General features: G+C 48.2%; 1 long non-coding RNA gene across 2 annotated transcripts; it reads left to right on the forward strand.

Annotated features, from left to right (window-relative positions):
* The first annotated feature begins 55 nt into the window (after positions 1-55).
* On the forward strand, positions 56-10929 carry LOC110359785 (uncharacterized). Of its 2 annotated transcripts, XR_010471539.1 has the most exons (4): positions 56-196; positions 626-1617; positions 4312-4539; positions 9480-10929. It is a non-coding gene; the product is annotated as an uncharacterized LOC110359785 (long non-coding RNA). The 2 variants fall into 2 exon arrangements; XR_010471538.1 differs by lacking the exon at positions 4312-4539.
* The last annotated feature ends 4532 nt before the right edge of the window (positions 10930-15461 follow it).

The following is a 15461-nucleotide window of genomic DNA, read 5'->3' on the forward strand; positions in this document are numbered from 1 at the left end:
CAGCGGGGCCGCCTGAGGACAAAATTTTAAAAGAAGAAAAATATATATTAAAAAAAAAAAAAAGGAGAGAGGGAGGAAGAGAGAGAGCGATGGAAGGAGACAGGGAGGGCAAGAAAGCGGAGCGCCGCTTCCCGCTTCCCCTCGCCAGGTTGCTCGAGGATCTCCAGGCAAACGGGCAGCCGCGCCCGCACTCGGGGTACGGGGAAAGGCCAGCCCGGGGGCACCGTGCTGCCAAGGGGCAGGGGCAGGGGCAGGAGCAGGGCCTGGGCCAGTCCAGCCCTGCCCCCCGGCCCCTACGGGAATGGGGTTTCTTTGTTCAACGGGAGTCGCCGAGCGCCGCCTGAAGTCCCCGCGCTGCGCGAAGTGCTGTCAACTGCGGCCAACTTGGGAGAGTCCTAGTCCTCCCTCCTCCCGATGAGTCTCTGGCCGCAGCCCCAGGAGCGAATGGGGGAAAGGAGAAGGAGGTGGAGAAATAGGGGGGGGAAAGCGAGGGTGGGGGATAGAAGCCAGCTGCTGAAAGGCGGAGGGAGGGATAGGTGATTCTCTCTCCTCTTTTCCAGATCTTCTGGGGAGGGGATTGTTGTAATTAATCAAATCCAGGAAGGATTTTTTTTTTTTTTTAAAGCGGCTCCCGAGAGCTCCCCCAGCTGCACTGCATCGCCCCAGCCAGCCTGAAGGGAGAAGCAAACGAGGAGCAGAAGACCACGCACCCTCGTTCCACCCGCAGCTCAGTCCGGCTCTCTTCGCCTCCTCCCCGGCCTGCCAGGTCCTTCTCCCTTCAAAACTTTCTCTGATGTTGTATGCCGGGCTCGGGCGAGTGCTTCGTCTCTGCTTGCCTGCTCCGCCTGCTTGGCAGATGATTTACAGCTGTAGAGAGGTTTGTGTCGCTCTCCCTCGACGGCTGCGGGAGCTGACAGGGGCTGCGGCTGGAAGGGAGCCGACGAGGAGGGACAAGAAGCTGGAAGAAGTTAGGTTACTCTTGCCAGACGCCGGCTGGAAACCGCTTGGCAGGTCCCTGCCTCACTGCTTTTTCCTGAAGCGCCAAAATCTCCTGCAAAAGTTGCCGAGAGCGTCACCGCTCCCCAGCCGGCCCCGGCACCGCACCGACCCCCGCTGGCCGGCTGGCCTGGGGCCGTCTCACCCCTCCCTGCCTGGCGGCTCTGCCGAGCGCGCGCCGTATTTTCTTTCCCTTTGGCTTTCTAGGTTTTTCCCCTCCCCTCTTCACCATTTCATTCCCCTTCTGTTAAAAAAAAAAAAAAAAAAAAAAACAAAAAAAAAAAAAAAAAAGAGCCAATTAAAGCGGCCGTGCTCGGAAGAGCCCAGCCTCCTGCCCAATTCTGCGGGCCTCCCCTCGCCCCGGCCCCATTAAGACAACACCGCAGGGCTGAGGAGAAAAAGGGACTTGCTTCGGGTAGAGAGATCAGCCCTCAGCCCGGGGTCCCTCCATCCCCAGGACACTCGCGGCAAGGTCGGCTTCTCCCGGGTGGGACTTGCGATGCGAAAAGCCCAGAGGCGAGAGGGGGCTGGCATAGGCAGCCAGGCAGTGCAGGTAGCCCAGAGGGGGTCTCCTGTTCCGGCTCTAGCAGGTGCCAGCAAAGTTTTTTGCCCCCCTCCACGGTAGGTTGGGGGCTGGTGGGGCTGCCTTGTGCATGCTGCTCGGGAGCGGCGGGACGGGGGGGGGTGCACCGGTGGGACGGGGGTGCTGTGCGAGCCCCCAGCCCGGTGCGTGGTTGCGGGGGTCGGTCGTACCCGTGAGAGTGCTGTCCCCGAACTGTGTTGATGCGCATACACGAAAGGCGGAGCGGGGGAGCTGTGCGTTCCCCTCCCCGCGCAGGGCCCGGGGCAAGAGCTCCGGCCGGGAGAAGGAAGGAATTGCTGCGCGGCCGCCCTAGGCATCACCACCGGCACCGGCGGGCTGCGCCAACGCCCCGGGAGCGCCGGTGCGGAGCCTTGCTTTGCTAACTCCAGCTGCTTTGCGAGGTGGACAAAACGCTGCTTCGGGGGAGCCCAAACCCGCTCGCCCCGCGAGGCTCCGGAGCCGACGAGCCCACCCGTGGCTGGCCCGGGACTGTAGCAGTGAGCCATGAGCGTAAAGCGGAGCCAGCACCGTGGAAGCCCCACTTAGCGGGACGCGCTGCTTCCCGGCGCTGGTCCCCCCGCCCCGAGGCTCCCGGGGACGGGCTGATGCGCTACGACCCGCAGCGACACCAGGTCCCCTCCGCGTCTTCCCCGAGGCTGGTCTCTGCGTGCCCTCCCGCCTCGGCCACGCGTGATCTCGGGGCCGCTCATGGTGCTTCTCTGCTGCCCCTGGGGGCTCCCGGACCTGCCTCGCCGCTCTGCAGTGAGGTCCACTGGTCTCGGTCGCTGGCGAGAGATGCTGTACCCGAAAGGAAAGCGGATGGAAAGACGTACCCCAGCAGGCACGGAATCGCCGTGTGAACGTTCGTGGATGAAAATGTAACTAAAAAAAAAAAAAAAAGAAACAAGCCTGATAAGGCCCATAGAGCGGCAGGCTGCTCAACCATGCTCTAACAAACAAGTAATTAATAGATATAGCCGCTAATTAGTATACAGTTATTCCTATTGTAAGCGGTGCTCAGCGGGAGAAAAAAGCAACAGCGTGCACCAGGAGGAGAGCGGTGTTAAGGACAGGGCATCAGCATCCCTGCACGCAGGAGGTGAGGCAGGTGGATTTCCCTCTGGAGCCTATTCTCTCACTCTTCAGGATGTCCCCGGAATACAACAGCCTTTTTTTTTTCTTTTTTTTTCTTTCTCTCTCTCCTGTAACCAAGTGAAGGTAACGTTAGCCGAGAGACTGTGGGCTTTGCACTCTGGGGTGTCCTTTCCAAAGATAACGACATGGAGTGGGGCACTTATGAAAGCACTTGATGTAAGCAAGTTTATTTTTTAATACAATAACCCCTTATCCGAGAAGGATTTAGTCCTTCCTGTGGTGTGTGGTGGCAACATTAATAAAGAGCGTATAGGTAGAAGGAGGCAGCCAGCACTAGGAGGACAGGCGGAGCTGCCCCTTTGCCAGGGCAGGGGGGGAAGCAAGAGCTGCTGCTGATGAGACAAAATAAAATTGTCTGTATCTGCATCAAACAGGCTGAAAGCAACACAAGGAAATGAGATGGAGAGATGTTTGCAGATTCAGGAAGCTTCATGATGATAAAACCATGGAGACATGAGTATTGTTTTTTCTACTAATAATTTCAAAATAAGGATATTTATGGGGCATTTTTTTAGCTTTTCCTCTATTTTTTCCCAGAACTTCTCGTTAGATGATGGAATAGTGCCTTGGAGTTTTGGTTATGTATCTGGATAATGAGTCTAAAAAAGTAAATCCCCTTCGCACCCCTTTTTTGTGTTAACATTCAGTGTACATGCTCATGTTTCACTGACACAAATGCTTATGAAAAATGAATTTCAAAAGAAACTGCCAAAGTATGTGAAACAACCCAGCTTTCTCTTAGCATATAAAAGTATTTGTGCCAAAAGTACCTTTGAACTCATCCAATTAGGGAACAGTGAAAAAACATAAAGTGAGACTGTTTGTGAGAAGTCCATTGAATTAAAGGGAAAAATAATTGGATAATAAATAATTAGAAAGAGCTGTCATCTGTCCATTGATATTCTGAGTGGAAAAAAAATACTGCCAAAACCTAAGTACATAACTGCATTTGCTAAATAAGATAATTAATAATTATTGGTTGAGGCCTAATAAATCACAGCATTCATAACTATGGTGTTTCCAATGGGTGACAGCAAGCCAGCACTCCTGTGCACACTTGCTAAGCAATCTGCTTGTCATAAGGAAACTACACTTTGTAGTGATTCTACTTGCCAAAAAGCTAAGATGAGGGATGTCCGTCCTCCCCCCAGGCTGTTTCTGCAGAACATATTTGTCCTGTCTTTCAGCTGGGAGTCAGTGTGTCCAGTCCCTTCTCAAGACCCCCACTTGTCAAATGAGTCCTGTCTATTTGAAATATTTATGCATACTACATCACCTATATTTCACAGCTACGTTAAGAGGTAGACAGTCTCTGGGACAGATGTAGTGTTCAAAGAGAGCAAATCTTATATAGCACGATGTCACCAAGCAAGAGACAATTGAAGAACTGCATGAGGCCAAGGTCCAGTTGCAAGAACATTATTTCTCTTTGTGTCAATGTTTTCGTGCTATTGTCTGGTGCAGTCTGTCATTTATTTATTTTCTGGGATGATGCAGCTATCTGTGGGCCCCAGTGATCTCTTGAGCTTGTTGCCTGACATTTCTGTCACCTCTTCCCTGTTCTATTTTCTTCTCAGCACTACATCCAAGAAGGTCTCCAGGATTCCTGAAGTATGATCTCTTCCTCCCCTCCCTCCCCACCACATATGGAAAAGAGTACAGCCCAGCTGGAAGCTTTGCTGCAGCATTTCCCTTCCTTTGTCTCACTAAATGGGGATAGAAACAGAAAGTAAGGAAAAAGAAACACAACAGGGCACCGAAAGGCAATGGGCAAAGCCAGGGTGACTCCAAATGCTGCAGGAGAGGTGAGAGTTGAGAAGGGGAAAGCCAGGGGACTCTCTAGCGCTGCAGCAGAGATGTTAGCAGGGAGATGGGAAAACAAGGGAATTCTAACTGCAGCACAGGTCTGCATCAAGGAGCTGAGCACACAGGGTTGCTCCGGCGGTGCTGCTATGCAGGGCTGAGCTGGGGCAGGCTCTGTAACAGCGCAGCGCAGGGGCAAAGGTCTGACCCAAGGGAGCAAGATAGGGCAGCAAGAGACCCAGGCAAGGGGAACTAGAGAAGGCAGGGAAATCCAGTGTGTGTGGTGAGGGGCAGCCCTGTCAGACTGCTATAAACAAACTAGGGGCTTCAGCACCAAGTATTCTGCAAAGCACAAAAGCTTTGGTGAAGCCGCAATTGACAGGGTGGAGTTAAACTGTTCGCTGTCTGTTTTCTTTCTGTTTAATTGGTCTTCACAGGAAAACTTAAAAATGCAGTGCTTCCCACCATCCTTAACACTAGACTGGTGCTTTTACTGTCCCAGATCCTCCTAGGTATCTCGTGCTTCCAGTATGAAGCATGCCAAGATAGGGCTATGAATCCCAAGGGTTCGGCTTTGCTGTCCTCAGTTTTCCTCATCTCCACTCCAAGGAATACACCTATGCTGTGCTCGCTTTTTTTCCCAGATGCATATTACAACACTAATACTACCTCTGAGCCTCTTGTGTATTCTGCTTTTTTGATTAGCTCTCCTCATCACAGAGACTGCAAGGAGCGATGAAGAGGGCTTCCATCTCTATTCCTCACCCAATATATTAATCCTGCCTGGGCTTTACCAACCTTCCTCCCTGCACTTCCCTGATGGAGCCAGTCCCAGGGTCATGCTGGGACTTCTGCCAGCTGGTTACTATTGTATTGGATTTTGCTATTCCTGTCTTTACCCAATTATACTTTGACAAACTTCTGCTTCCTAGTTAAGGCTTTTGTTAAAGCCATTGCAATTCCTTGCCTGTGATCTCAATGTGTGGCTACTCTTCTTTACTCAGCTCAAGTGCTCACACACACATACACACACACACACTCCATCCCACTTCTTGTGCACTCAACCCACAGGCCTTTAACTCAACATTTTCTACCAATCGCTATGCTTTTTAGCCTATATATGTAGTTTCCCAGAGAACCTGCTGTTTTTTTGCTCTTGTGCTTTAGGGCAGATTGGGGGTGTTATAGGGGCACAGACAAGTGTCTCGGCATCACTGGGAGCATCTTTCCTGTTTCACCCCTTCTTTGATCTTTTTTGCTCTCTGCCTCCTTCTCCTCCTGCATTCATACTTTCTTCTCCTTTCCCACCTTCCCTTTCATGAGTAAAAAATGAGCTGAAAAAACGTCAAGCTGGTGCTGGTCAAAGGAACTTGTTCTCTCTTTCTTCCAATTCCTTTCATTGCCTCAGCCCCCTCTCCTAGCACATGTCTCCCAGAGTGCAGTGAAGAGGGATGCTTTTTCACAGCAAGCAGATACAAAGAGTTTGGGCATGATTCTCCCCTGTTCATGCTTTTTGCCACTGCCAGCAAAGAGTGCATCGATCACAGATTTTGTCAGTGCCAGGCGGATGATCTGAAATGTGTGATCTCTGCCCTGTGGTGGAGGTGGTGGTGCTGGGGAGGCCAAAGGAGCTACTCCTCAAGCAGACGCCTTCAGCCAGAAGGTTGTGTTTGAGCAAGTTGTCAGCACTCTCAGGAGACTGTGCTACTTGAACTTTCCATTAGAGGTTTTAAACACAATTCACAGCATGGGGATGATTGACTGACGTGAGTCAAAGTAAAATCTACATAGGACAACTATCAGATGGGACCTTGCTGTTTAGACCTTGGTGGAGACAGCCTTTGTCCACAGACAGCACATAGAAGCATAGAATCATAGAATGTCCTGAGTTGGAAGGGACTCATAAGGATCGTTGAGTCCAACTCCTGTCCCTGCATATGACAACCCCAAAATTCACACCATGTGTCTGAGGGTGTTGTCCAGTTGCTTCTTCAATACTGTCAGGCTTGGGGTTGTGACACCTCCCTGGGGAGCCTGTTCCAGTGCTGCACCACCCTCTGGGTGAAGAACCTTTTCCTCATGTCCAACCTAAACCTCCCCTGGTGCATCTTCCTGCCATTCCCTCGGGTTCTGTCGTTGGTCGCTAAAGAGAAGAGTTCCCCTTGTGAGGAAGCTGTAGACTGTGATGAGGACATTATGTCTCCCATAGCCTGGCATGAGGAAGAAGCCATCCTGCAGAGTCACTTTTGTGGGAGCACTCAGGGAAGGCTGTGGGCTCACATGCCCCGAGACCCCTTGTTGGCGAGAAAACACCCCAGGTGGTACCTCCTCACTTCAGTTGCCCAGTGGCCACACTTTTTTGTTGGGAAGCTGATCTATTATCAATACATTGACTTAAAATTGTACACAAGAAGTTCCTCAGTCCCTGTTGGCCCCCAGACAGTGCCACCCTCACTTCAGGAAGGTGAGCATCTGTGCTTTGGATGTAAAAAGGAAGTTGCAGAGAAAAACATTTTTTTCTATGAGAATCTCCCCTTGCTACTGATCCAGGATCACAAGAGCTGGGAAAGGTGGTTACAGAAAGATTCAATAGTGCCAAACAGGCTGCAAACAAGAGCATGCAATACAACGCCTAAAACAGCCCCATTGTTTTCTGGGAACCATACATTGTTCCTCAGTGGTGCAGCTCTCCACCAGCCTCTTACTGTAGCCTGACAACAACAAAAAAATTAAATCCAAAGCTGTCAGGAGCTTATGTGCACTGACACCGTCCGAACAGCTTGGGCAGCCAGACCTTCACAGGTACGGGCTTTGTTCTGTTCAGGAAAAGGGTCACACAGTCCCCAGCTCACCTGGGCATTGCCGGCTGTCTTGGCTGGAGATACCTGAGTCAGCCCAGTTCCCAGCAGAGGCTTCCTGCTGCTCTCTTCCTGGCAGCTCTCCAACTGTTTGCTATTTGCCTTCCTTACACTACCACAAATCCACTCTGTGGGCCTGACCCATCATCCCTCTGCCCAGACTTCTTCCAGAAGATTTATAAATTAGCACAGCTTCGACCTGAGTTTTGGAAAACCTGGAACCAGAGCTCTTGTTGGAAATGTAGTGGCCCCAGTGCACCTATCTCCTCCAGAGCTTCTCAAACCTGGTTGTGGACACTAGTGTTTTAATTCAAAATAACTTTTGTGGCCTGTTTCACTGTCACACCTTGCTCTGCTCATACCTAGAGCCTAGAGTGGCTGGTGAATACATCAGCGGGTTTCCAGGCTTAAAGAGAGAATCAAGGAGCTGCCTCACTGGGCAATGCATGTCTTTGTGGCACTTAGCTTCCCTGCTCTGGGTCTGTAAGCTCGTGAGTTCTGAAGGGTAGAGTGCTGCAAGTCTTACCCTCGTGACATGGGGACTCTGTGAGCTCATCTGCTAGAAGTCTGGGTCTCTCAGAACTCATTTTCATTCCTCAGCAGTCTCTGCACAGATACCACTTGCATGCACACTATTTCACCTCAGTGTTTTGACCCTATATGACTTTAAGGAAACCTGATGCCTGAAGTCCAAATGTCAGGAGAAATGTGGAATGCAAAAACCCAAGGGTAGTTGGCCCTTCTGCCTTAATCCAAAAGCCGCTGTCTTCTAGTGCCCCAAATCTAGCCCATGGTGCACAATTAGTCCACAAGGCTCAGCTTCTCTAAGTGAGTTTGAGAATGAGGCCTCTATCGCTAACTTGCACAGAAGTAGTTCCCTTGTTGGATGCTATATATAGTCTATGAGCTATCCTTACAACTTACTATTGCCTCTTCAGTTTCAGGTGTTGTTGACCACTGCCGGATCACTCTTGACTCAAGAATCCAGTGATTATTATCTTTGCATGAACCTATATGTACACACACACACACATATCCATTCCCCTCCTGTCCAGTGACACACTACAGCTACATTTTTAACAAACCACCTCTTCAAGTAAAAATATCTTAAACAATTCTTTGCACAAATCCAGAAGTTACAAAAGAAATGTGCAAAGAAGAGAAATCCTTTGGAACTGTGCCTGCTGAGAAGATGATTGAAATCACAACATCCCCCCCAAGGGTTGCTGCTCCTTCCTTACCTTTGGGGTGGGTCCAAAACGCAATTCCATGTTGCCTCTACACTTAAATATCCTCACATTCTTAAGCCACAGTGGCATGCTTGTCTTTCCTCTGTAACTTGACCGACTGTTCCATTTCAGGAAACCCATGGTGAAAGACACTGTTTCAATTTACCGTGACTATTTATAACACAATTCTCTGGCACACCAGAGTTAAAAGGGCTATTACTGTAAAACTAAGTAACATGAGATGGTGCATACAAGAAATTAAGAGAAAAACCCTATTGGGAGGAAATTATAGAAACACCAGACGCATTTACCAACATGTTTTGTCATTTGGGCTGCTCTAAGCATTTTAGAAACGCCATGGCTGGGGCTACCTGGGGACATGATGCAGGTGTGTGGGTGCTGTGCGGCACTGAAGTGCTGTGGCTGCAGAGACACGGTTTACCAGCAGAACTGCTCCTGCCAGGATCACCCATCTCCCCGCTGCTCCCAAGCAAAGCAACAAATGAATCTGCACTCACACAGATGGGTTTTTCTGGCATAGCGCTCTCAGTCATGAATTGCACCCCTGATCAAAAGTGAGTACTGGCGAGCACTCCCCTGGGTGAGATGGGGGGGTTGAAACACAAAGTTGAGGTGTGACTCACCCAAATCCAGACAGCGAGGCAGAGACATGAGCAGAGCTGGAACAGAGCACTTTCTTCCCTCATTGCTTTGTGCGGCTGCAGATAGACAGCATTGCCACTGAACTGTGTATTCCGATGTATAATTACTTGCTTATTAGCCAGCTAGCTTATCATGCCAAGAAAGTTAACAGGAATGTGGAGTAAATACATTTCTCCTCTCCCTGTCTTTCAGACCAGAGAAGAAACGACAGATCATATAACCTGCTGGGAACCTCCACCTCCTCCATCCTCTGGCTGGCAGAGGTTGAAGTTTGATTGACTTCTCAGTTACATCTAGTCCTCAGAAGAAAGAGAAAAACGGCTAATCATGCTAGCTGATACTAGAGCCAGGGACTCTGATGGCTGTGGCTATTACCGCTTCCAGAGTGACGTGCTGGGCACACATGCTTGACAGGTGACCTCGCACTGAGCCGTGGAGGTGTTGGGAGCAACCAGCTCTACCACACACCAGTGTTCAGTACCTCACAGAGGGGTGAGACATGGCTAAAGCCCAATACAGGGCCACTGGAGTCTAGATAGGGCTTGGTTTAATTATTTTATAGGCAGCTCTTTTTTTAAAGATTGAAAATGTAACCCCCTCTGTTGCAACTTCCCATGAGGGGCTCATCAGTATTTTCGTGCACGTCTCCTTGTGTCTCGAGTGTGTCTCAGGTGTTGCACGCTCACCCTGTGGGTTGCTACAAAAGTTTCTCCATGAAGCTCCCCAGGTCGCTGTGCTCTGGTGAAGGGTGAAGTGATTTTCCTTGCTAAACCAATCCCTGCATCCACATTTCCCTGGGAAAATGAGATGATGGTTTTGAGCAACAGCAGCAGACTTCCCTATCAGAGAAGTCAAAAAGGAAAAATTAGTGGAAAATAGCATAATTTTTATATGGATCAAATCATTCATAGATTGCGGAGACAGAAGGAAACACTGCTGGTCTGACCTCACGTTCTAATCAGAGTGCATTGTGAGGAACAACCTCCAGCCCTGATTTCTGACAAGCCAATAACAAACCATTCATTTGTATTTCACACAGAGCAGTGCCATATTCCATCAGGATGCACAAGCTGGTATTCTGAAGGAACAATACACATTTGGGATTGGATTTACAGCTGTTAGTTAGCCCTCAGGTTTGCAGGTAAACCACAATATCTGACTTACTGGAACTTATCATGGCATGTGATACCAACACTGAGGAATAAATGCCGCTGATTTCCCCTCTCTGATTTTTCCTGGTCTCTGGCATCAGGCCTGTGGAACCCCCCTTGCAGGGAACTGGAAGGGTTGGAGGGGCTGATAGGAAGGTGGGGGAGGAAGAAGGTGAAATTTGCCTCCCTCTGCCTGAGGAGCTGGTCCAGCTGCCCTGGGCATTCGTGGTCTTGGGGATAACATGGAGTCTGAGCACCTCAGCTGACAAGAGGTGAGCTCATCCCTGCTCCAAACATCCTGTGTGAGGTGTCTTGTGTTAAATTCTCTTCTTCCTTCACCATGTCTGGAGAAAAGTACCTCTGAGCCCCCTAAAACTGTGGACATTTTGATGGAAGATGCCTGAGAAAGAATATTTCACAGGAACCAAGAAATGCCTATTTCTCTGGACAATGAGCATTGGTCAATAAAGAAATTACCAATAGAAATTTTACATATTAGCACTTTTCTTTTCCATGTTTGTTTTGGTGGAGAATCACATTTCATTTTCAAACCGCAGACCTACATTTATCATCCCTGATTTAGTAAATTGCCTCTTGCAGAAGCAGTGTCTAACCTACCTTTATTTAAGAATTTGCAGGAAAATGTGTTTATGTTGGACTCAGAGAGGGTCACAAAAAAAGTGGCAGATGCTGCAAACATATTGAAATGGAGGTAATGTAAATGATTATAGATTCAAACTATTCCTCCTCAAGTAACTTAGCACTTCCAGAAAATATTGTGTTGTCAGTGAGACTTAAATCTAAAATCTTGAGGCAAGGGGAATGTTATTGTTTTTCTCCTTTATTTTTTCTTAACACAGATCAAAATCAACCTTTCAATAAGCCTCTCTTTATAGTCAAAATAGAAGGAGGTGAAGATACCTCTATAATCAGAGTTGTCTCAAGGCTTATCAGCAAGGTAGGCAAAATTTAATTTTGCAGCCCAAGGATTTTCTTTTCATCCTGGGGCAGGCAAAATTCAGCTGTGTGGCAGCAGCAGACTGGGTCCCTCCTTTTCTACCCCCTAGATAGTGCACAGCTTGCAGGGAAAGGCTGGATGGTTGGCTTGTCCCTGCTGCAGCTACGGCCATCCCCATTTCTTCCAGCCCAAGCAAGCCGGTCGTCCCTGACAGGCTCCCAACTTTGGCAACCGACAGCTATACCCATGTCTGAAACCAGCCCTGCCTGTAATAAGGTAGAGAAACTTGCATCTGCAAAGCCGAGCCTGGAATCATTATCTTACAGCTGTAAATGTAGCCTCCCACTTAAATGAAAGGATGCAGATAATTGGGTTATCTTGCCTGAAACAAATTTTTCTGCCCTATAAACTCTAGACAGTACATGATACAAACTCACTGTGCCAGGCTGAAAAGGGGGGTGTTGGGAACGGGGGTTGCTTACTCACCCCGAGCAGGAAAGGACTTCTGTGCCCTTGCCACACACAGCTAAACTTCAGGGGATCGTGACCTTCTCACATCTGTCCCCTCTCCATTTGAGCTCCATGGGAGTACAATCAAGCTGATGATTTCCAGTGAAATCAACAAGAAAGGTAGAGGGCATCAAGAAAATCATTAATAATTCCTCTCAGTTATAATCTAGTTTCTTCAAATACAGCTGTTGCTGAAGCCTCCAGCCAGAATTAATGATACGGAAAATCTGGAGGACAATAAACAGTACATTTGCGAGCTAGAGGGATGTGAACAAACAGTAAACAAAAAGGAAAATATCAAAGGGGTTAAATCTTTAATAAACTACTGCTACAATGTAGTTTGATAAGCTCTCCTTCAGATGTTTCACAAACATTCTCCCCTGCTTTCAGAGTCAGCCTGGTCTTTTTCAAGACAAATGCATTTCACGAGACAAAATTGTAGAAGAATCAAAATGGGCCTTTAAAAGAGAAATAGATTGTAACCTTATTCTTGCATTTTAGTAGCAAAAACATGAATGCAAGATTACACATTCCTCATATCTGGGATTCCTCATTCCTCACAGGCACACAGCCTGTTCTGTGTTCAGCGTGGAGCTCATCAGTGCTCAGTAATTTCTGCTGTTTATAAAGTGATTTAAGCAGGTACATTTTGCTACTGTTAATACTAAGGGTAATAATGAACACACCCACATCTATCCACCCACATAGGCACAGAGAGGTTAATACCGATCTAAAATATTTTGTATGGCAGAAAGAACACAAAAACATTGCCAGCAGAGTTGTTGGAAGACGGTAGCAGGTAATGGGAGGTTTGTAGTCTCAGGCACAAGTGCAGGATTTATTCTGTGTTCATCTGTCCAGCCTGGGCAAACACTGTATTCACCTTTTTTAAAGTACTGTATCAAGTGCTTTGGGATGGAAAAGGTCACAATCCTTGTATGTCTTAAATAAAGTAACCAGCAATGCAGATGAAGGCACATGTATGAAGCCAAGGAAGGAAAAGATAAATTTTCTTAGGCCTGATTTCATGTCACAGGTGCATTTCTGTTACTTTTGGACTTGCAGAGAGTGCCTCAAAATGCATAATTCTAATCCCCCCGAGACACAGAGAAAATCAATCACTGATGAAGTGGAAATGCTGAATTCCCAGTATCTAGCCTTCTCCAAGAAAGCCTGTTGGCTGTGTAATGCAAACTAATCTGTTCCAAGCATCAGCTTTTTTATTTTTTGCCCTGGTTCACATATATACACACATCCATTGTGAGAGAGAGACAGAGAAAAAGAGAGAGAGGGGGAGAGAGAGAGGTTACATCCACACATATCAATGACTGTTGGAAGAAAACAGCTAATACATGGAGCTGGAGTTGCAGGAAGGTGGGACTACTTTGCAATTCTCTCGGTGAACGGCAGCCGAGATTGGTCCAGAACTGTCAGAAATAAAATATTACACAGAAGACAAAAATCAGGGCTTGTTTTTAACCGTCTGGGGTGTGGAAAATAGCTATAGATTAAGGCTGGGGGAAGCAGATGGCAGTGAATTTTGAGAGCAGGACACTGCTGCTGTTGCAGCCGCTGCTGCAACTGCCAGAGTTCAGCTCTTTTCCATCTGACAGAAGGGCCTCTGGGCAGCCAGGGATGAGTCACACTCGTGTGTGTTGTACAGGCGTCTCTGGAGAACCCCAGTTTTTCCCTTTCATTTGTGTCACACTGCTTCAGGGTTTGAAATGAATCACGCAGCCCCTACATCCTACAAGCACCCTTTCCCCTCTCACTCTCTTCCCTGGTGTCTGAGCTGCAGCCAGCCCCAACGAGCACAGCATGGCTGGATCCCATCATGCAGGAGGGATCTCTACAGTTTTGAAGCAAGGGTGCCACTAGCATCCTCCAAGTGTTGTACCAAAAGTCCAGAGCTAATGCCAAGCTGAGGAGAAGCAACTAATGAGGAGATTCACATGGAAGCCACCTTCCTTGCACTCCTTAGGAAGACATGCAGGCTCCACCTGCAAACCCAAGGATGTGCAGCAGCCACATTGCAAAGCTTCAGGATTTGACAAACTCACCTAAACCTCTAGGTTACCCGTTAGCACTGGTGAATAGTCCCCTTTGGCTCTGGGAGACATCTCAGCCCCTGACCAGCACTGTCTCCAACCCCAACAGACACTGGAAGAAGGACAGCATTGTGAACTGGAGACTTCCCAAAGCAAATATCGAGAGTGTCCCACCACACAAGAAACTGCTGGTTGCTTGCAAAAGAGAAGCTATGCCAGCAATGGCACTCTGAGTTGCTCTTTCTACACAAGACATATCTGTTGATTTGAAGGTGGTAAGCAGTTTTCTGTCCTCTATTTTGAGCTCCACAGAGAGCAGTTGTTGAACAAGCTCTGTTAATACAGAAGAGCAGCAGCAAATCCATTTCACTGTCTTAGCTAATGGCTTCCTCTCCTGGAAAAGAGATTCTCGAGGAAAGAAACCAACAGTGTCATCTCTGTCACCAAGCCTGGCCTGATCCTCCTCTAAGCAGGCTGCTCTTTCCAGCATGTGAGAGGGGAAGGGGCACCTCTCTGGTGAACTGGTCTGCCCTCAAAATGCAGGGCTGCAGGCTGAGGGCTGTGCTAGAGGAGGGGAGATGAGCTAGGTGAGGAGCTCTCTGTGCTTGCACGCCTTCTGGGAAAAAATTAGGGATACTTAGCTGCTGTCATACAAATATTTTATGCAAATCTTACCTTTGTCTTCTGCATACTGGTACATAATTTGCATCTGATTATCAACTTCAGGTCTATTGTTTTATTCTAAACAGAATTCCTACTGCTGAAATGTGTTGCATTGACAGCCCCGGTGAATAAAGTCATCACTCTAACAAAGGGGTAGGAGAAGAATGGCTCCTCACAGAAGTCTCTGCCATTATTCCCCAGCCAGGGCCAACAATGAGGATGCCAGCCCTTGGACTCTTCTGAGCCTGCCAGCTGATGCAGAGCAGGGCTGTGAATGTGGATCCCTGTGAACTTTCTACAAAGGCAACCCAAAATCCTTTAAAAAGGAGCAGCTAGTCTGTTGCGTTGGATTCACATTTGTGTACACACACAAAGGGTCCCCATACCTAGCTGGCTCTGAAGTCACACCCAGGGATTGTGAGAAACTCTACATGGTGGGATCTTCACACCCAAAATGAAAGTCTTTACCCTCTTGACCTAAAGGAGAGGGATCTTTTGCTGTTTCTGGCACATTCACAAATATTGCCAACTGGATATAGCTCTGTCTCCAGTAGCAGCAACATGCTGAGTCCTTTTCCTGACTGTAGTAGAGTATCTTGCCTTGCGTCTCAAGGAAAAAATAGTTGCCTGGGGTTAAAGTGGCTCAAGTCCACCAGAGTCAATGTCTTGACTTCAGTTTACCCTGGCTGAGAATTTGGCTCAGTTACACCACATTAGCAGTAATTTTATGGGAAGCCTCATGTAGAAATCAGTGCTAACTGGAGATCATGGTCTTCCAGTTCTGCAAGACATGGATCTTATCAGTTACCTGCTCTGTATCTGGAAAGATACTGTTCTTTCATCC

Source organism: Columba livia, chromosome 3 (genome assembly GCF_036013475.1).
Source record: "Columba livia isolate bColLiv1 breed racing homer chromosome 3, bColLiv1.pat.W.v2, whole genome shotgun sequence".
NCBI lineage: Eukaryota > Metazoa > Chordata > Aves > Columbiformes > Columbidae > Columba > Columba livia.